The sequence below is a fragment of the Gambusia affinis genome, linkage group LG04 (assembly GCF_019740435.1).
Source record: "Gambusia affinis linkage group LG04, SWU_Gaff_1.0, whole genome shotgun sequence".
Classification (NCBI taxonomy): Eukaryota; Metazoa; Chordata; class Actinopteri; order Cyprinodontiformes; family Poeciliidae; genus Gambusia; species Gambusia affinis.
The window spans coordinates 29,887,734-29,910,746 of record NC_057871.1 but is presented as its reverse complement, the minus strand read 5'-3'; the positions used below and the strand labels follow the sequence as shown (position 1 = coordinate 29,910,746).

General features: G+C 39.3%; 1 long non-coding RNA gene across 1 annotated transcript; it reads left to right on the top strand.

Annotated features, from left to right (window-relative positions):
• The first annotated feature begins 20,403 nt into the window (after positions 1 to 20,403).
• LOC122829805 lies at positions 20,404 to 22,453 on the top strand. Its single transcript, XR_006370432.1, has 3 exons — positions 20,404 to 20,450; positions 20,599 to 20,702; positions 21,698 to 22,453. It is a non-coding gene; the product is annotated as an uncharacterized LOC122829805 (long non-coding RNA).
• The last annotated feature ends 560 nt before the right edge of the window (positions 22,454 to 23,013 follow it).

Here is a 23,013-nt window from a genome sequence, read left to right as displayed (position 1 = left end):
CTGCTTAAACCAAACAAAATAAGCTGCCTGAGGTTTTTGCTAGCTACTCTCCCACTTCACTCACCAACAGTCCAGTTTGTGCTTTGTTGCGACTTGCTTAGAGACGCATTAACTGTGGATCAGCCTCTATCCCCCATTCTGTGTTTTCACATGTACGACAAAGACGTAGTGGGCCCAGCCTGAGAGATGATGGGACATTCATGATTATTGTTTTTCATGATTCTGGTGTTCTGATCAGAGACAGGCTCGGCTCCAACGGATCAGGATGTTTAGCGGACCAAGCAGCAGCTTCCCAAACAGAGAATAGGATTCATTTTGAGAGCATTCCACAGTGGATCGAGCAGAACCTGGTTCCTGTGTTATGTGTATTCAAGTATGTTTACAGGACTGCTTTAAGTCAATACATTTACTAAGATTGTGACTTCGGCTTCATTCCAGTGGAAAGACTCATACGATTGTGTCAAACCAAGCCTTTTGGGTTTGCTTTCACATTTCTCTGACGTTGTGTAAGTTGTTTTGGGTTTTTTTTATGCTAAGAGTGCAAAGAAGCATAAATGACCACTGTCTTCAAGTTATGTTTTTTTGTGTGTTTATTTTCATACTTGTTTACTGGGGTTTACAGTCAAATCTGCAGCAGCACCATGACTCCTGTCAGGGTGAGAGAGAAAATGTCAGAGTGATTTCAGTGACTAGGAAAGGTTTCATCTGCATTTGTTTGACAGTAATAGTTAAAATCATACAAAGTAACTGACTGAAGTCTGTGTGAGATGATTGGTGTTAGAATTAGTATGTGTGGCACAATATTTGTGTAATATGTATCTAATAACAAAGAAGCATATCACAAAAGACATATAAAGACTAAAAACAGACAGAACATGTCTCATCTTCTGCTGTTTTTAAGAGTTGACTTTACTTATTTGACCATCTTCACTACATGCCCTACTTTACTGAGCATTGAGCCACAAGCTCAAGAAATTGAAGGATGAAAGGAAGAGATATGGATGTGTGCGGTGAGATGTACAGGAGACTTAGAAAAAAGTGCTTTAACAACAACATTTTTAATGAAAAGGTTTGACCATTTTTCTCATGCTTGGTTTTGTTACATTACTTGGTAATGATCATCTAATTCTTTTATCTTATTTTTTTTCCAAGAAGGGGAAATGTTAATAAGCAAACGGATCTACAAAGTCTCGTTGAGGCAGAAGCAATTTTCATTTTTTTTCCCTTGTAATCAGGTGTGCAAACGGATCTACAAAGTCTCGTTGAGGCAGAAGCAATTTTCATTTTTTTCCCCTTGTAATCAGGTGTGAATAATGAAAATGACCCTCAAAGATCATATTTCTGAAATATGCTCATTAGCCGACACAACAGAAAACATTTGACAAGTTAGACAGGCAGAATGAATCAACTTTAAAAAGAAAAGGAAACTTTATCTGTAAAGAGGAGTGAAAAGAAACCCTCAAATAAAACAATATTTACAAAAGTACGTTGACTGTCTGGAATACCACAGAACCCACTGACCCCCACAAAGGAGTTCAAAAATCCTGAAACTCCATTTTTTGTGATCCTACACTGAAACCTTTACATAAATGTTCTCAAATTAAAGGTTGGATATTTTTCTCTCTAAACAACAATGCCACAGAACGTTTCACTCTCAACAATCCAAGTAGATAGCATTCTTTGGTTAACATTAAAAAGCATACATCCAAAGTTTTAAATGTTCTTTTTGAAGGCAGTCCATTGAATTTTTGAATTGGAACAGTCTTATAGGACTCTACAGAAGAGTCTATAAGGCTCTTCCAGTTTTATAGGACTCTTCCAAAAGGGAAAAACAAGAGAACAATCCCATTAAATCAGGAAGACTTGTGCTGAACTTCAAAATTCAAGTAATTGCTGCCAGAAAAAAGACATTTAAACATTTAAATGTGTAAGATCTACAACATGACCATTATTAGAAGTCATTACAAACCCAAACACTGGGTTGTAATCATTTATTGAATAATGCTCCCAACATCATTTTTGACAAAGGGAAACCTCTGCATTTTGCCATAATCTGTGCAAAATGGAAGGTTGTCCAGCTGGTCAGGGGATTGCAGAAAGCCACATTAGATTTTCAGAAAACAGCAACTACATCTGCATCCAAAGACATGGGGAAGTCTCTTTATTCCCAACATGATCTCACAAATTGGAATACCACAACATTCTTGCTAATGCACTTGACTCCAGATCAGGGATGTGATCCAGAGCCACCCACTCAAACACAGAGGCAGTGACCCACCAGATTCATCTACTACCACTGATCATGAAATGAAAGAGTTGTGCTTAAATCCTGAACATGGACTTTATTGTTCCTGCTCCAGTACAAAGTTCTTAAAATTGTAAAACTCCAGTCTCTTTTTTTAGTGTCATGTGCAGTGAATAAATGAATAGATGAAGCTGGGCACACACAAACTCACTGCATCAACTTCACTGTGGTGCTGCTACTGGTCAAAGATGAATAACTGGGTTCTTATCATTCCAGTTCTGGGAGATTACAGACATGATATCCCTGACCTCCTGTTGGACTTTTAATGAGAAACACATTTTAATAGTTGAGGCAGGCTGGTGGAGACTCTGGCTGGACGGTATATGGGTGTAATGCGTTGGGGTGGTATAGATATGACCTCCATTGCTATATCCATTTGTAACCCTGCCTGCAACAGAGTCCAATTTCCATTCTGCAAATCCCCTCATTTGCTGACTATATCTATTACAATCTCAGGCTTTATTGACAAATTATCAGCTTTTAGTTTCTTTCCCATTTTGCTAAGATAACAAGCAATTATCGATTTTTTTCATTCATTTCCTTGACCCACTTTTACTTTATTTGGCTGAACTCTTATGAATATCAGTTTTCTAAATCTTATCCTTCACCAGGATCCTTGCTGGTGTATAGAATCACAGTATGTGTATTATTAAAAAAGGTCCATAATATGACAGAAACAAATTAAAATGATCTCTGAATAGAAAATGTAGTCTGTGATACTGTACATCAGTTACAGTGCTGTCACAAGTAATGTCTCAAATGCTCCTGAGTGCTGAGCAGCTTGACTCACTTTCACCGCAGTTTGTCTTTTGAGTCAGCAAAGCAAAAATATGTTATTGTTTATTAGTCTTTATCATCTTCTGTACTTTAGAGATCCTCACTCTTTTAAAAGTTTGATAACTCTTGGTCTCCTTAAGCAAGGTTTGTTGTTTGGGACCTTACCTTTTTTTAATTCATTCATATCTTAAATGTCTTCAATAGAGGCAGAGTGGAGCCAAAGTCTGCACCACGTCTGCTTGAGTGTCTTATTTCCACTACTGTGACATAAACAGAACTATTTGCTTTCTTAGCTTAGAAGCTAAAGATTTCCAGCACATTGTGGCATTGTGATATAAAGAGACAATACAAATCTGTGTTATGGTTTAATTGTCAATTACAAATAGCTGAGATTTTGGAATAGAATGGCCATCTGGCTGTACATGTCAGTGTTATCAATGCGATGGACTGGTGACTGGTCTCACCAGTCAATGAGTTGTGGGATGTGATCGATGCTCGCTCTGCTGCCCCTGAAAAATTTTAATTGGGTGAGAAATACTGTGCTCAACTCCTTAGCTTGACTTTACCAAGTCTGAGAATTTATTCCTTTAGTCCCAAAAAAAGTTCATGGACTTATTATTATAACTACAAACAGTGATATATTTAGTCAATTTAAATTCTTGCACATCATATTTTTTGAGGTCATAGCAATTTATCTAAGTCAACTTCTCCTGTTTAATAGACACGCTACATCAAACAACTAGGGCGCGTTCAGAATGAAATCTCACTTCCTGACCAACACAAGAAGATCAGCTCCTCTGTCTAGAAATTATGAACGTCCTTCGCAGTATATCTTTTCTTTATCTCATTGTCTGAGTGTAATGAGTTTGAGAAAAAATTAAAAAAAAACCAGGACTGTGAAAACTGATTGTGTTGTGCAACAAATGGGGTCAGCATCGAAAATTGCTATTGTCGCTTTTATCTAAGAGTGGATTAACTCTGTCCTGTTGTGTTTGGCTAATTCTCATGCAAATTAGTACATTTCTGGTCTGAGATATCAGTGTTGGCTGTATGCAGCAATGACACAGAGGAAGTTAAATGAATACAATATGAACATAACCTTCTAAATGGAAAATTATAAAGGTCATTTGACAGATTTTTTTTTTCATCAGTAATCCATGGTTTTGGGGATGTAAATAAATAAATCACCGTATTTTGCTGATTGTATTTTCTGCACACAGCACACTTCACAAGTAAACCAAGAAAGGTCATTTGACTTTCTTTTAATCTTTATGTTTCCCACTGTGAGACCACAACTGTGCTGAGTCAGGCAGATCTAAGGAATGAGACACATCCTGTTGTTTTGACTGATTTACCATTTTCCTTTGGTACTTTGGGTGATATTGCAAACAGTTTAGAACAGAAATATCCATTCCACTGACACAGCAATTCTTACCGTTACATTATTAAATCAGTGACTTTTACAAAATCTGTTTTGTGAGAAGTTTCCACCCCTTTTGGCTCAGACGGAGCACAAACAGAGAAAGAAAATAAAACATGCAGGATCCTGGCCCTCGAGGACCAACTTTGGACGCCAGTGTACTACAGTGAATATTCATCTTAGAGTTACACAGAGGTGAGTAGAGTACTCTTAAAACTATACGTTAGACAGAAACAAGGCAGGAGCTAAAGAATATAAGAAAATTCAGTTTGTGGCTTAGCTGTGGTTGTCCTGGCAACCGCCTATCAAGATGCTTGTCCGTTATAAATTGTGACATCATGTAAGAACTCTGTATTAGCATATGGTCTTTGAATGGCTGTTCACACATGTATTATTGTGGATTTCGGTCAACAAGCTGGGTAAATCATGGATACTTGTCTGTTGTTGAACAAAGATGGACCAAACTGAACCATGGCTTTTATAAGGTGTTACTGGTAACATATACATGAAGACTGTCTCAGTCGTGGCAGAGGCTTTGTAACAACATTTCAGAAGTTATCACCACCACAACATTTGAATAAGACAGCGAAATAAACAAAATCTGTAACTTTGATGGTAAATGCTACAGGAGAAGAAAACAGAGCTTGCCACTGGGGGCACTGTGGAGCAGCCGCAAACTTTCTCCAGAGTTCACTTACAAAATACAGAAGGATTATTTTGAAGCAGAAGCAGAGTGGCAGGACATGAAAATGATTGGACATCATGAAGACAACATGTGTTCAGACAGCAGTAGTAGCTTTGCATCCATCTTTGTATTGCTCCAAATTCAACCACCAACATGCAGAACTAAGAAAACAAATTTATTGAATTTCAATAATTTTCTTGAATGCATTTGATTGACAAATACTGTATATTCTTTGAACTGCATGCCCCCAGATGTTGCAATTATGATGACGCTGTTCAGAATAAATACAAATATTTAACCATTATTTTTGTATGTTTCTAACCATTTGTACTTAAAAGTGAAGGTTCTTAACATAGTTTCTGATAAATGGAAATATGCTCCCTACAGAGCTAACATTTCCCAAGTTTTTATTCCATTGTCTATTAAACAATGGAATAGGACACTGGCCATCTTTTTGAACTAAACTTTACTTTTAGTTGTAGAAAAATTACCAACCATGCAGTTTTTGTAAATGCATGGTTATAAAAATGACCAGGTAGTCACAGTAGTCACAACAGAAATAACACCAAGCATGCCAAAGTATTAAAAAATACTCTTTAAATTAAATTAAATTTTCCTTCCAAGCAAAATGTAAAGACTGTCCATTGTTTATAATATTGTTTCAATTATCTGAGCTGCTTCTATTATCCTTTTGAGACAGATTCTGTGGAACAGGATTTGAAACAATATTAACCAATTCTTAACAAAGAGCAAATGGAAACAGTGACATTTGTGTTTAAATTAGATGATTACTTTCTGGCCGTGTGGCAGAATAAATTTAGCAGCCAACTGTGTATTGCTGCGCTTGTATTCATGTGACACATGACTGCAACGGAGCGGATAGAGCGCACGCAAAGGGAGAGGAGAGGAGGGGGAGACAGGATTAGAGGCTGAGGAAAATAATTCTAAAACGTGCATGGGAAACACCTCTATTTTTAGCACATGTCCTCGGAGAGTGAAGCAACAGTAGAAGCTGAATGACTCTGGGTGAGGAGAGTGGGCGGAGGGCTGGGGGGGGAGGTAAATAAATAAATAAAACCTGTCATTATTTTTAGCTTTTCTGCATTCATACATTCATGAATCTGTTTAAATGTTGTTGTATCTTGCCTTCAGCAAATCCCATCCTTGCTTTTGTGGCTGCTTGTCATAATTGAGTATGTCACGGAAAACGCTGTGGTGTGGTAAACCTCTATCAGTTGTGGCAGGTTAAGGATTCACGTGTTGGAGCAAAAAAGAAAGAAAGTGTGTTTGGGTTTAGGCGATGTGTGTCTGTGTGCGGGCATGCGTGTGTGAGAGAGAGTTCCACACATCTATGAGAGTGATAGAGTTGGTGTGTTGCTTAGTGGTGAAACATCCTGAAATGGCTTGCCTTGAGGGGTTTGTCAAAGTATGAAGCAAAACGTGACTGTGTAGTCAGTGTTTCACAAATGAATGGAAGGAAGCACGGGAGACATTCACAGGGCAAGACGGCAGCAGACTTTGAATGAAAGGACAGGTGAAAGAAGAATGAGCGACTAAAATGAGTGATTCGTGATGCGAACGAAGAAAAAGCGAGGAAGAAAATCCTCAATTAGATGGTCTAGGGAAGATAGAGGTTGCACGAGAGTAGGTGGAAGCACTGAACTGTGGAGGCTAAGTCTGTCACGTGCGGAGCTTTTTGATTTGTCTGTTTCTGTGGCACCACTGAAGCTAAAAATAGAGTGAATATAAATAGAAACTGCTCTTGTTTTCTCTTTTTTCCCTGTCCAAGACAAAATGATCCCAATGTCTTGGATCATATATATTTATATCAAAATAAGTGATTTTAAAACTTGTTTACTTCAGCCTACCAACATCTGAAATTCTGTATGTTTGTGGCAAAATAAAGATGGATAATATTGTTTTTTGAAACATATGTGATACTCGTCATCAGGGAATTTTTCCATTGTTATCTATGCTGGTGATTGCACTTAGCATATTTTAAGCCTTGTGTTAATTAAGTGGATCGTAGGCATGAATGTCATTAACACTTTGAACAACTGTCCACAACCTACTGCGTCACTGATTTAAGAAACTCAGTGCAGAGCTGAACTGCATTTGTCAGGATTTGCATTTGTTAACCCTCCTGTTATGTTTGCTTCTGAGGTACAGCAATAATGTTCATGGGTCAGTTTGACTCAGGGAGTGTTTACTCATGCAATAGTGTCAGAAACCAAAAAATTCCTCCAAAACATTTTTGTATTTGATTATTAACTCCAATACTAACCATTTTAATCAATATTTGTGCAATGATATTTTATTATTTCTCAAAAATTAGGGATCAGTGACGACAACCTACTCATTTAACCATTTGGACATAAAAAATGGAATTTACATTTCTTTATGTCCAGTGAAAAAATCCTTGACACAAAAAACAATTTCCTTGAAATTGATCTTTGATAAAATTTTTATATTACATTAATTTGTCCTGTAATACATTTTCTTGTCCTGTGTTTTTGTGTCCCCAGTGTTTTATGATAGTCATCATAAAATGAGAAACTCTGAAGGAAGTCATGAATAAAATATGATGAATGGCTCGTTCTTCTGGTGTGGGCAGGACTTAATTGCAGTTGATTGGATTGCCTGCCTGAAGAAATAAAAAAAATAAAATTAAAAAAAAGACACTTGATGAGTTTGTAGTTGCACCGTCATTAATCTGCATTCTATCCTGGAGCAACAGGCCGGTTTTATGTGTGATGTTTTTCGTCAATGTGAACTCCTGAAGACTTCAGTGTTGATGTTGGTTATGTAGTCGTCCTTCCACGTATTTTTCAGGGACAATTTACCAGATGCTTCTGAGAAGTAAACCATCTGGCATGTCAAGGTAAGTTTTTCTTCCTCAGTTCCAAGTGACTCGTTTGTCTTTGCTTACCAAAATTACGAACGTTTTTTATTTGGCCAGTGGTGTATCCAAAAGTTTCTAAAGGCATCCAAAAACTTAGAAAACAAGATTTTAGCTCTTGTTACTTTGTCACTGGAATCAAATCATTACTTCTAGAATTTAACATGATGGATAGTTCTTATTTAAATGGAAGGTTTTAGTGCCCTTGTATTAGAAAATTTGGATCACCTCCATCTTGAGTTTGATATTTGAACCTTGTTTATTTTAAATGATCGCCATACAGTGAAATAAAAAGCGTGGTGCAATGACTCTTAGTCCAAAGCTCCAGAGTCGGCTTTAATCTTGAGATGTTTAACCCACTGACATATATAGATCAGCTTTAAAATGAGTGTCCAATATTGACCTGGACACTTCACAAGATGCTGTTTGCAGTGCAAAATCCACAGGTCAAGATGGTGGCTGCAATAAAGGCAGAAACTTGCTGTCAGTTTGGGAAGCTGCAAGTGAGGAACTTGCTGTGGGGATGAGGCTGCTCCACGCTTCCATGAGAAAAGTCTTTACATTAGAATTTTGGGAGAATTGGTGAGAATCAGAAAGCAGAATTCAAGCGAATAATAAGCAGGATTTGATAAAAAAAATCTTGACAATCATCCTCATAAACTTTATTTATAAAGCGCTTTAACATCAGCCACAGCTCAAAGTGCTGAACCTGTTGCTGGGAGGTAATGGGGAGCTGAAGCTGTTGTGATCTGTGTTTTTATTTTGAGTTTCTGTGTCTCTGAGTCTCAGTGTTGCCCTGTCTACCCCCTGATTATTCCCAGGTGTGTCTTGTTTCCGAGATTACCCTCGGTGTATTTAACCCCACCTGTGTTCTTTGTTCCTCGTTGGGTCCTGGTTGTATGTAGCGTCTGTTCTGTCTTGCAGTTTGTTCCTTCTCCAGTGTTCCCCCAGTTGCCACCGGCGTTGACCCTGGCTTCTGCTCAGCCATGCTGTGGACTATTTTTCATTGTTTGGACTGTTTATTGGACTATTTTCATCACTAAAATCATAATTTTTTCTCACACCTACCTGGGTCTACAGCCTCTGCCTCACCACCTCACGCACATTTCATGACAGAAGCTTGCTGATTTTGGTTGTTGTGTCCACATTCCATCTTCAAGGTGCTCCACCCTGTGTGAAACACTAGACTAATGGATAAGATAACGAAAGCATTAAAAATAAAAATGCAATTAGACAGATAATCTCAATAACAATAAAAAAAAGTTGGAATTGATATCAATAAAGCAGACTACTGAACTGGTGGAAAGAGTAATAGTTGTTGGGGCATTTCATACCTACAGCCTGTCATGCTTCCCTCGTGTTCCTGGTGATAAGTTCTATTTCATCCCTACCGACCGCCAGAGGGCGGTGCTGAAAGCACTGAATGTTCCCTTCGCGCATGCACTGTTTGAGTAATAATAACAGAGTCACACCTGTGACATATCAGATGATCAATCAGAGGCTATATAGTATGACATCATCCGAGGCTCTGTTCCTCTTTTCTTCTCGCATGCGGTTCGCTTTGTATGGCTTCGGCCTTTTGTATTTCTGGATCTTTTCACCATCGTTGTTGGCCGGAGTAGTGGTGTATCGCCCTCCTAGGACTGCGACGGATTCGCAGCTTCCTTACATCACCTTCCTACAGCTGCTGGTCAAACTAACATCGGTTACTCTGGCCATCTATGGCCCAGGGTCCTCCTATATGCCTTTCCGCCCCTTTCCTGATTGGCCGACTCCTCAGAGTTTTTGAGGAGGGCCACAGGATGTTGCTGGTAGCTCTGTATTGCCCGGCACGGCCATAGTTCCCACTTCTATAGAATCTGTGTCACAGGATCTCGTGGTGTCTTCTGGCCAGGAGGGATTTACTGTCTCAGATAGGGCATCCCGATCCTCAATGCCTCTGGCTGTGAATGTGGCCACTGGTAGGCTTGAACAGCGTCTGACTGGGTATTCAAGTCCGGTCAGACACACTATGTTGAGGGCCAGGACATTCTCCACTCGTCAGCAATATGAAAACAGATGGCGTCTGTTTTCCCAGTGGTGTTCTGCCCGTAATGACGATCCGGTCACCTGTTCAGCATCCACTATTTTGGAGTTTCTTCAGTCTCTTCTTGATAAGGGCCGCTCTCCTTCGACTCTTAAGGTATATGTAGTGGCTATATCATCTAGTCATGCTAACATTGATGGCTGTACAGTGGGGAACCATAATCTGGTTTCTCTTTTTTTTGGCATGGTGCTCGTAGACTGCACCTGCCAATGGTTCCGCGAGCACCAGGTTGGGACCTGTCCTTGGCCCTCAGTGCTCTATGCCACCCTCCATTTGACCCTTTGATTCAGATGGTTCAAATGGTTGTCATGCAAGACTGCTTTTTTGTTGGCTCTTGTCTCAGCTAAGAGGGTCAGTGAACTACATGTTCTTTCTGTCAGCCCATCATGTCTCAGATGGAGTTCAGATGGCTCTGGTGTTACCTTGAGGCCAAATCCAGCATTTGTTCCTAAAGTTTTTCTCATTCTCATTGTAACCAACCATTGAGATTGACGCATTTTCAGCCTACATCAAGGGAAGTTGGTGATCGTTCTGAGTTCCTGTGCCCAGTGAGGGCACTGGAGGCATATATTGCAACCACTGCTATTATAAGACGCTCAGACCAGCTGTTGTGTTATGGGGACCCTAGATTAGGTTATCCTCTGTCCAAACAGCGTCTGTCCCATTGGATTATGGGTGTCGTCAGCCATGCCTACACTGCAGGGTGCCGCCCCCAGCCAGTCGGCGTGAAGGCACCCTCTACCAGGAGCGTTTCCACTTCCTGGTCAGCCTTAAGAGGAGTTCCACTGGAAGCTATATGCTTCTGCATCATGGGCTTCTCTGACCACGTTCACTAGATTTTACAATGTGAATGTGGCCTCCTCTCATCCTCTGGACGAGGTTCTTTTACAAAGGGCCTCTGGGCCTTCTCAGTGAGGTTTGTGCTCAGGATTCCTTGTGACATTGCTGGCATTAGTCATTCAGTGCTTTCAGCAGAGATTCTCTGTCAGAATCCTTGCATTTCGCGAGAAGATTCTGTAGGAACAGAGCCTCGGATGACGTCATGCTATATAGCCTCTGATTGATCATCCGATATGTCTCAGGTGTGACTCTGTTGATATTATTACTCGAACATGCATGCGCAAAGGGAACATTCAGTGCTTTCAGCACCGCCCTCTGGCAGTCATCCGGGATTCATAGAACCATAGTTACATACGTAACTTTTGTTTTATTTTGCTAAATGTTTACTCAATAATCCTCCCAAGCTCCTTCTTGTATTTTGGTCCAGTTCAAGTTTTCTAGTCATGCTCAACACTTTGCACCGGAACAGCTTTTACCCAGTCACACTCAAAACAGTGCAAACATTCATGCACAGAGATTAAGAGGCAAATTTGGAGTAAGTGAACTGCCCAGGTCAACATCAACAGGTGGCAGGAAAGAAGCTCCAGTGGAAATCAATCTACTATCCCCTTGTAGCCACTAGTGCTTAGTCATAACATCTTCAGTTCAGAGTATTTTTGTAGCCACTTGTTTCTGTCAGCAGCTTCCTTCATTTGCCTCAGTTTTTGTCTCTTCCCAGCTGCTGTGCTTCAACATGATCACGCTGCTCAATATTTATGCCTCTGTTTGGTCACTCATCGTTAGATTCCCCTGCTCTTCTGCTTCTTGTTTCCTAGTTCTGTTTCCCTCTATGTTGCTCTCTACCTTGCAAGTTTGTGCTATCTAATTAACTCTTCAAAATGACCCTGCCTTCTGCCTGCGCCTGGTTCATAACACATCACAAATACAGGCTTTGTATTTAATTAAAGATTAGATATAAAAGGAGTTTCCATTTAGGTAAAATACCAAACTACTTTGTCCTGATTTAGAAATTTTTCCTATCATACAGAATTTAGGGAAAAATGTAATTGTATGAATTGCATTATCTTATGACCCTTCTCAGATGCCTGAAGGTTGTACAGCAAAACGACTTCCCGTCATAAATAAGGAGTAATATAAAGACATTTGGTGCAAAGGTTGCAAAAAGCCATTTGCAGAGTCTTTATTGTTTTCTTTGTAAAGTTATACATTGTTTAAAATACCTTCTAGAGCTGAGTTCTCTGCCACTCTACAAAAACTAGAGTAAATCTCCACCCACACACAAACCTGACTTGTTTGTATACAGAAGGGTAACACTTTTTTGTTCTGCTCTTTGTGCTTCCTAGCTGCTGTTACCTCTCCTAGTATGGATGTTTGCCCTTATTGTACAGTATGTTAATTCTTTATTCTATTTTTATATTTAGTATTGTATCTTGAGTGTGAGTCTGTTTGCTGTGATTGCGTGTTGTTTTGCTGCTGTAGTACAGAACTGTCGCCACTGTAGTGCAATAAAATATATTTCTATTCTATGTTTGACTCTTAAGTTAATTGAATGGATACAGCACTACACTCTTTTTTTTTACCCCCATACTGTATGAGGAGTCACAGGACCACAGCTTGAAGCAAATAAGATGTTTGTTTTGAAAAAGAGTGTGTCCCCCCCACCGCTGAAAAAACTTTAATGCCCCTATAATTTGTTTCTGCAGTTCTGGTATGCAAAGCACTGCCACAGCAGGGACTCAGTGGGCTTTGAAAGCTTGCATCCAGAACACCCCGTCAGGCTCAGACGGGGTGTTTGTGGTGGTTTACTCAGCAAGAGCAAGACATCTAGTCTATCCTGGTTGTCCCCCAACGGTGTTCCAACCATAAACGATGGCAGCTAGTGATCTGGCGGCGTTCCCATGTCCCGCCAGGCAGCGTCCAGGAAACCAAAGTCTTTATGTTCCCATGTTGAGTATGGTTGCAAAGCTGAAACTTGATAGGAATTGATGGAAGACCACCACCAGGAGTGAAGCCTGCAACGTAATTTGACACAATACGCAAAACCTCACCTGGCCCAGACATGGAAAAGATTTGCACACTGAGTGGATCGATGTGTGTTTAGCCTTTGCCGAGAGGTCTGGGTAACCCACTGACCCTCGCTTGTGAAGGGGATTGGGGATTGCAATTATTTCCCATGAACAGTGATGGGACGCAACCGTACTTAAGTTTTTATGTATCCTACTATAATAATAACTGGCAGTACTTTCTACTTGGCTACATTTCTATAAAGCATTGCATTACACGTTGCATCCAAGTCGCATTGCGCTTTTTTGATTTGTTCGTTAGTTTGAAAGTAATCAATGGCAAGAGACGAATTGGTCCACTAAACCACTGCCAGAGTGGGAAAGTAGTGTTAGACCCTCCCCCAAGAAGAGCAAGGTGAGTACGGATCACCTGCAGAATCACCAAGCAGCCAAAATGGAGTCTACGAAGGGTAGTCACCTGCTCCACCCATGGCCTTATTTAAAAGTTCTAAGCGTTCAAATAACTCTGAGAAGATTCCGGTCCCACTTTTGGTTCCCCTGAAAGCGTAAACTTCTAGCTTTCAGAAATTCAGTTGAATCTGGAAAAAAACAAAACATTGAGGTAAGTTAAGTTGATAAACGATACCTGACTTTCTGGGTATGAAATTGATTTATGTTAGTGAAGTTTTATGTAATCTTGCAATAAGTAAACACAAGTTGTTATAAGCTAGAGGGAACTGACCTGACCAGTAACACTGATTACTGCCATTTGGGGCACAGACCACCTCGTCTCCTCACATGAATCTCCCAGGTAACGTTAAACTCCACACCATGGTTATTGAATTAATCTCCATCTCATATTAACATTTGCAATCATATTCAATAAATTAGAATATGGGTTCCAATGAGGCTGATTTGTCAGATTTTGAAAACGACTTAGGCAGCATATCATCAGAGGCAGCAGCTGAGTTTGATGAAAAAGCATGAAAAAGGGTAAAGACACAAAAACAATCCAAAACGCTTTCAAACTCAAGAAAGCACAAGGGACTGAGAGGAGTAGATGTGAGGATCTGGTAAGTTGTGGTGAGACTGAGGAGCAAGTTTTCTTATGTTATTCCCAATATATAAATGTCACATTTATGGATTTATGGATTTCTGAACTATATGTATGACTTTTAATAAATGCATCAGAAAAGTCAGCAGACAAGAATTTAGCAATGACATATCCTGAATAGGTTTTGTATGTCTGTTAAGTGTAAAACTGCAATTAATGTCTCCCCATTTTTCATTTTCATCTTTGTGAAAGGCTCCCCAATCCCAGTGTGTATGCATCGATTTGTAGTGAAAAAAAATAAAATAAAATCTCCATGCTGGTGAATGTCTTGGACAGACTGAAAATCAGACACAAAGCTCCTTCCTCCTGCTGTGGAACAGAAGCAATCATCTCCCCAAAGACGGCACGCCTGTGGATATGAGAACCGGATATATGGACGTATGAATTTGGGAGCTCTGGCATCATAAGAAAAATAACTTCGATGAATTTTGTTTTAAGCTTTGCGAAGCCCATGCATGATTGTGTGTGAATATTTTATCCATTCTAGGAATCCGTTGCGATGTCGCCATATCTTCCCTGGAATCGAAGTGCATGTGACCTTAAGAGCATTAGTCCAGAGCAGAAAGCAAAGCTTTTACTGCATCTGCATCTGAAGAAGAGGTCTGCAGGAATGTTACCTGTTCCAATGCAGTTCCCTCTTTCTGAGCAACGAGCAGGGCTGTCAGTGTGTCCTGGTCTATGACCTGCCCTTTCATGTGGTTTTATCTCAGGGGCATTTGATGTTGTAAACTGGGTTATGCAATGTCACAGCCCCACCATCTTTCACTGTCAGGGCAGCCACTACCTTTCAGCAACACTAAAAGGATGGATCTGTTGTTCAGTGCTGGTCTGTCATTCCACCCTGGGCTTGCCTCGAGCCTGTTTCATTTAAAATGGTTTAGGTGGACTGTACTGTACATATGTGTGTGTCTTTTTTTTTTTTTTTTCTTCAGTTTACCGTGCCAGACACACAAGCAATTTTCACTGTCTGATAGGGTGCAGTGAGCCGTTTCTGCCTTGATTCTGGGGTTTATTGGTGGTAATAATTTAGAACCTGGCTGTTAGGATGATACAAGCTTCTTGTCATTTTGAGATTATGATGAAGGTTCTATTGCAGACAGTGTGTTCTCTCGCTATATGCAGTCAAATGTGGAACACAGTACACGTGTATTACTCATAACTCATTTCAGCATTCCTGAAAAAAAACAAAAAAAAAACATGTATAGTTGTGTGTATGTTTATTGAAGAAGGGAAGAATCCTTTAAAATTTGCTCCCTGTAGGACACCCAACGTTAATTTTATGACAACCATTTTAATGTTTGTTTTTTCTTTAGTTTTTAATGAGGCACAGGGGATTTTTAAATTGCAGCTGACTAGTTTTCAGTGAAGCATCTTCACAGGCCTGTAGGTGTAACGAACGGACAAAATGAGCCACTGCTGGCAGAGACATTCTCTGAAGCAGAAAAGATGAGATTCATGCTGCCAAAAAGACCGAAGGACTTTGTCCAATATTTGCAGTGTGTTTCAGGTGTTTGTAGAGTTAAACACGGCTGTGAATGCAAAAACAGAAAATGGGAAAATCACCAAAGTGTCTGCAGCACCGGTCTCCAAAAAAAAAAAAAAAAAAAAAAAAATCCTAATTGAAAATAACTCTTCTGGAAAATAAATTAACATACTTCTAAGAATTATTTGGATTATTTTTTTTAACTACTAAAAACATACTTGGATTGATGCTTTGATTGTTTCATGCATATTTGAGAAATTCTTGAATATTCCCTGGAAACCATTCAGGGAAGCCTAAGGACTTGCTTTCCAAAGCGCCACCTTTTTCCACAAAGCTACAGTTGTGGAAAACTGCAGCTCTTTGCTCCTTCAGACGAGAGGCAGCAGTCATTCACACCTGGTGGAATGACGACATACATCATATGAGCCACTGATATACGAACTCAGTCCGACGCTGATAAAGAGTCATTCACTGAGGCTGTGAGCAGTAAAACATTGTTGTGATGACGTGCTGAAGGTGGAGTGTCAAAAATGTCATGACCTGCGGAGCAGGTGGTGAGGATGGATGTGACTTGGACCCAGGTAATGGTGCAAAAATAAATAGTTTAATGCTGCACACAAAACTTTCACAAAGTCCAGGCAGCACAGGTGAGCAAGGAACTGAGACACTGGTAGCACTGCCAATGAACATAACAGCAAAGACTTAAACAATACATATGACAAGAACCCAACAGGGAAGAAGGGGATGTTGTAGTGATGTTACGTGATGAGCCGAGGCTTCGAGGCGTGTGTCGAGTAATGGAGGGGGCGTTTCCGTGAAGCGCGTATCGAGGCTTGCTTCATTTAGGGGAGGAGCCGAAAACGATGACGTCCGAAGCCTCGCTGCCCGGCTGTACCACGTGACTGCTTCGGGAAATGGCTCAGATTTTGTCGCGCGGTTTGACAGCTTTATAAACCCCACAGGCTCCATTCAAAATGTGGGTTGTTGTAGGCGAGTTGCGGTCAGTTGAGAGAGTGGATAGAGTTTTGATAGTTTGGATAGCAGAGTTTGGATAATGGTTATTTAGTTTGAGACAGTTAGTTTGGTGTTTGGAGAGTTTAGGAGAGAGATAGATAGATAAGAGATTTAGGAGCACAAAGACAGGATAGGAGTAGGATGGAGCCAGCGAGAGGTAAGGTGAACTGAACATTTGCAGATGCATTAGGTTTGCTTATGAGGAACTGTATTTTTCACTGTTTCTTATTTTCTGTAAAGGTGAGGTGTTTATTGTGCACCAAGGAGTTGGGGTACCTCATCCATGCTAAGACACTACCGTGCCTTGCATGAGAATAGGGAGAAACTGGAGCTTCACCCAGCCAAGGTATTTCATTACTATACTATATACTATACTATAATCATCGGTCACTGTACCCCAATCTGTACAAACTTGCACTTATTTATTTATGCACCCGCATTATCTGTGCCATGTGAGCGTGTCTTTTCTCAAAAGAGAAATCGTTTGAAACCTAAAACTGTGGAGAAATTGTTGTTTCTTAATAAAAATGAATGAAATCATCCAAGTTACACAAGCATTAGCCTATTCACTACCCCCTCCCTAGTTCCACAAGCACTTTCACTGTCCTCTGCCTGATTAAGCTCATGCCATTTTTCTAGAGTCACAGAAAAACATTATTACACAACATGCCATATCACATGACACTATTTTGGGAATAATTACACACAGAGAATACATTCAAACAATATTTTATTGTTCAAACAATATTTTATTGTACACATATGTGAAGTCATTCCCAAGACCCATAATAGAAAAAAATTCAATGCATCACATGTGTTAAGATACAGCGGGCTGTGATTGTACACCTGGCCAGTAGGTGGTGTCGTGTGCACATGAAGCCTCAAGAAATGAACCCTTTCTCGAACCAATTGGCTCAAGTGGTTCAATGCCTCATGAGGCTTCATCTCACCATCACTAGGATGTTGTGACACAGGTGGGGTTAAATACACACAAGGGAATAATCAGAGAAATGAGAGACAGCTGGAGACAATCAAGGGGAAGATGAGACGACCAGAAACTAAATTAACAAGAAAACAACAGAAACTTAAGTCCTTACAAGAAAGAGTAGGAGCTTAAAGACACAGAGGACAATTTCAAAGCATCAAACAACAAAGTCAAAGTCAATCAAAGCTATTTTTGATATAGGGAATATTTTTATGAGAACTCCTGATAATATAGTTTCACGGTTGGGTTCTGAAATGGAACCATGTGCTTGGAAAATATTTCCACATCAATGCTTCCTTCATCTGCTAAGTTAGTGACTGATAGTATGTGTCCTTTTTAGGACCAATTTGAATAATGTTTGAATAAGAGTAAGTGAACAGAGGGAACGTTTGCTTAATAAAACATATGCATTTCCCCTGTCCTCTTCTTAAAGGTCTTTTTTCTTTTTTTGACTAATAGAACTGGAAGGAAAGGAGCTCACAAAACCTTACATTTTTTATGTTCAGGTCAAGTCAATCCCAAACATGAAACCCAAACTGCTCACTTCACTCACCACATCTGACATCTTTTTTATTGAGGCAGGTTTCTTCCCCTCCATGGTCACCCTGCACCACCGATAGCACTATGTGAATACACCCATTCACATTGTTTTCAGACGTCTCTGCTCATTGCATGTTTAGTATATTTGTATCCCATGACTTAGGAGAAAATGGGTCACTTTGGGTTGAAATTCTCTTATTTTGAATTGATTGTCCATTTAATTGTTTCACAAAATAACAGTATTTTAAAAGTGAATGCAGATATCCTGAAACACTTTAAGCCTGGTGGTATTTATGCCTTCCTCTCAAGATCATCTGGAGACAGTCTGCATTAGACAGTGGATTAGCCTGCTGAGCCTCCATGATCGATCCTTCTGGAAGCAACATCCATCTTCCACGGAGAAATTTACACAGACAGGACAATGATGATGTCATCATCACATTAGTTTGCAAACACCTAAATGCTTAATTTAATTCAACACTCATTTCACCTTAAAAGTACAATATCCTCTAGAACATGTAGGTTTGTTTTTTTTTCTCTTCTTATTGCAGAATGAAACACTGAAATACAGAAAAGAAGTCCCTAATAGCTGACAGTGTAATCTGTTCTAATTTCTGGAGTGTCAACCAGTCATGTGTGATCCCTGGGTCTCATCAATGGATTTACAGCGGTGTGAAGAAGTGTTCACGCCACTCCCTGAGATGGTCAACTGAAAAGCAAACCCAGAAAAAATCTGGAACTAGAAGAACAATAATTCCTGTTTGCACCGCTAAACGCCTTAGGATCCCCCAAAATAAATTGAAGGATGTCGGCCGGGAGATGGATAAGATTTCCCTCCTGTGACCCAATCTTAGATAAGCAGAAAACAATTGATGGATGGATGAATGGATGGATGGTTTTATAAAATTACAAAATGGTTTGCAATTTTGTTGCCTCTTCAAAAAAATAGGAACCTAACACAATGTGGGATTTTTAGAATAAACCTGAATCACTTTATAAATGTACAAAAGCATTCAGTTATTTTGACAGTGGTTGCATGCGGGGGACATTGCTATCACTGTAAGTGAGTGTATTTTGATGATTTTTCTCTGTCCTTCAGAGAAGATCTTTGCAGGTTGCCTCTCTGTTGGGCTGCACATGGCCAGTTGGAAAAACAAAAGAGATTCAAATGTCCAGCTTCAACTGGACAGCAGCATTTATTACCCTGTGATTTGTGTCAGTGGTAGTTTGTGCTTTTAAGAAGAAATGAGCTATTTTATCTTATTCTTTTTTTTTTTGCAATTATGAAATGTCATTTTCTCTCTTTATTTTTTGCAGTAAAATAAAGAGTTTGTTTTTATTAACCTTTTACCACCAAACCAGATTTAATCTTCAAGCGGGAAAAACAGTTGTTCTCATTTATTCCAATGTATTAATGCTGCTAACGATATATTTACTACTCCATCGGTCATAAAATAAGTAGAAGGTTTGATTAAAAGCAAAACATGAATTTTATTGCAAGGGATTTCTGATTCCTATCATAAAGAATCATTGTCAAAGTTCACAGATGCAAACAGAAATGACCTTTTATAGACAGTCATTAATCCAGCTGCACTGAAGGAGCTCCTAAATAGGCTCTCTGTTATTTTATTGGGCTGCTCTGAGGAGGTTAGTGTGTACTTTGTTGAGCAGCTGGTGCAAAATTCTTTACACAACCTCCTCAAGGGGTTTAGTGGAAGTCATCCAAACAAAGCCGACAGTTTTTTAGTGGATATAGATTCTAAAAAATAGCCTAATGTTCAGAAACACAGTCACGTGTCGACCAAACACTAAATAACTAAAGCAGTACAATCAGAAGATGTTTTTGTGGAAGTTGGCACTGGAAAAAGCTCTTGTAAGACTTCTCTTCCTATAATCTGATGGGTTTCCTAGAAACTTTTTAAATCTAATTGAATATTTAAATGAGCTTACTGTACGATTTGACAACTAAAACCAACTGAAATATATCCATCCATTTTCCTACACCCTCGTCCCTAGTGGGGTCGGGAAGGCTGCTATATGTATGACTGAAATGAACTTTTTTTCGTAAAGTGCCTTTAAATTAGAAATGTCACCTAAAGGCGACAATATAATTAAGTTTATTATGCTGGTGTTCCATAAATAAACTTAATTGAACTGAATTACAATCTGTCACTGTCAGGATTCTGAGGTGTTTGTGTTTCCCTTTTGAGTGTTAAATCTCTTCCAGAGAAGATCTTTGTTGGCGACCGGTGGTGAAACTTGCACAGCTGATCTCATCAGTGTGCTGGGGATTTAAAAGGTACAGAACTTTCACTCTGCAGGATAATAACATTTTCTGATAATCTCTAGGCCTCTTTGCGATTCTACTTTTGCTTCCTAGTGATTTCTAGTGAGAGTTTATGTTGTCTTCTACTACTAAAGGCATCTTCTGTGTCCTGTTCTCCCAGGTTTTGCTCTGTTTGAGGAACAGATAACTCCTCAGTTGTTCTCTGCAGCTCCCATGTCCTCAGCCTCTCGCATACCTGCAACAAGGTCTTCACCACCAGACCCAGTATATCACTTCTTAGCACAATCAAGATTATTACAATCAACCTACAAGAATATAAAACAACTCACCTCTTCAACTCCAGACATAAAGCATTTAGGAAACCAGTAATTCTAGTTGAGGTAACAAGCAACAAGGCAGCTCAAAGTGCTTTATATGAATTAGAAGAAAATGCAAACAAAACAACAAAGACAAAAGGGTAAAATTATAAAATTACGCATTGGTTCCCCATTGGTTAAAGACTAAGTAGTCTTTAATAAGACTAAGTAGTCTTTAATAAGACTAAGTAGTCCGTAATTAATAAACTAGCAGAGGTTTCTCCAGATTCATGTTCTGATAAAACTAGATGTTGGTTCTCAGTGTTTGATTCTATAGATTTAATCTTCATTAAATCTATAGAATTTAATGATTCTATAAACTAGATGGTACTTTCTAAGTTTACTCTAGATTTGTAATCTAACAGGAGTTTTTCTGGGTCTTGCTCCAATAGTAAAAGGTTTAGTGCTAAATGTTGAGTAGTTTCTCTAGATAAACTAATAGAGAAACTCCTATTAGTTTATCTATAGGTTCATTCAACTAATTGAGTTGAATCCCTCAATCTATTAATTATGATACTGTGATCAACTACAGGAGCAGAGCAGTTCAATAAAACTAAAACTGACATGTGCCATCAGCATGTCTCTGAAGTCTTTTTGTGGACCCTGGGATATGATTTATAAAAACTAATTTTTATGTGGCACCTACAGGAAATCTCATACTGTAGGTAAGACCCTCTGTAGAGCAATTAGCCTAATTGCTCTGTCGAAAGCATTGTGCTAATTAATGCCACAAGTTTCGACAAACTGGAAATACATTCTCATGTTGGAGCTTTCAAAGTGTTGAGAAATATCTGGGTAAAAGCAACAAAAACAAAATGTATAACTGTGAATGCAAATTAATTTCTGAAAGAAATGACAAGTGGCATGTTATCTAGTTTACCTGGTGTGTTGGTTTGATTCCAGTTCACATAAGAAGATATGCAATCCACACGGCAGAACAGAGACAGCTGAGCATCAGCAGGAAGTGCTTCGCAAACGCAAGCTGTGCATACAGAACCGCTGAAACAAGCCATAGCTGAACATTGTTCTTGTCTCTACACGCTACCTTTGGCAGCAGGATCTGGACTTTGTGTCTGAGCAAAAAACAAAACAGAAACAAGATCCAAGGTTGAGGAAAGTACACTGGACTCTGTTTACTACTAGACCGAGTTCACCAGCTGATCCTGTGTAATCAAGTGGCTTTCCGGGGACAATTGTCCCCAGAAGATGAAGGGCAAGTGTTTCTCTTACAGTTTGTTTTATATATTTGTTAAAACTGTCACCATGTAGTAACAGTTTGTTATGAGACAGTTAATCTGTGGAAAGGTCGGTCTACTCAACCTCCTGAGCCACTGCAGCTGTCTGGCGGAGGACACCTGCCAACCAACAACAACCAATCAGAGCCAGGGGAGGGTCTTAGCCCCGTCAGTCAATCTCATGTACTGGCCAATAAATGTGCTGATGGTGGAGAAACAACTTACCTCTACAGGAAAACCATTTATACACCATCATCAGTGACTATGCTAACTAGCATGAACATCTATGACAAGATCAACTGAAGGTAAAAGGTTGCAGCAGCGACCAGGTGGGTGAAGGGGACGAGCAGCGCCACACGAGATTGTGAAGCACTAAGATCCGCCTTCGGGTTCTGATTAGCTGTTTCTAGTTAGCACTGATAGAGGAGAGAGGAGGGGGGTTTTTTGTTTTTTTTATGTCATATTACACAATCAATATTCAGTGACACTTTCAACAAGTGTTTGTTCTTGCATGTGAAAATGTTGATTTGGATGCAATTAATAGGTAGATAAATAAAATAATTGTAATGTTGCAAAACAGACAAAACAAGAATCTTCAGAATTTTTTAAAAATTAATTCCAGGGATTGTAATTAAATGTTGGGGTCATAGAGTAAATTTATTTATTTATTTATTTTAAGGAGCTATTTGCTTTAATCCTGTTGAGGATCTTACAATTTCTTCTGGCAGCAGCTCTTGTGAAGAAGTTATAATTTTATTTTGTTTTTTTATTTAAATCCAGAGATTATGAAAAATCCAGTAAAAATATTTGAACATTAATATTTGCTTTCCAATTTAAAATTTTTTTTTTGTTAAGACTTTTGTGTTGAAGACATGAATCAAAATTTTCTCTTTCAGAATGGTTATAACTGCTCTTTATTCTTTGTGTTCCAGGCGTTAATTTTTTCCCCACGTGCCTAAAATGCATCAAATTTGTATATTCTGT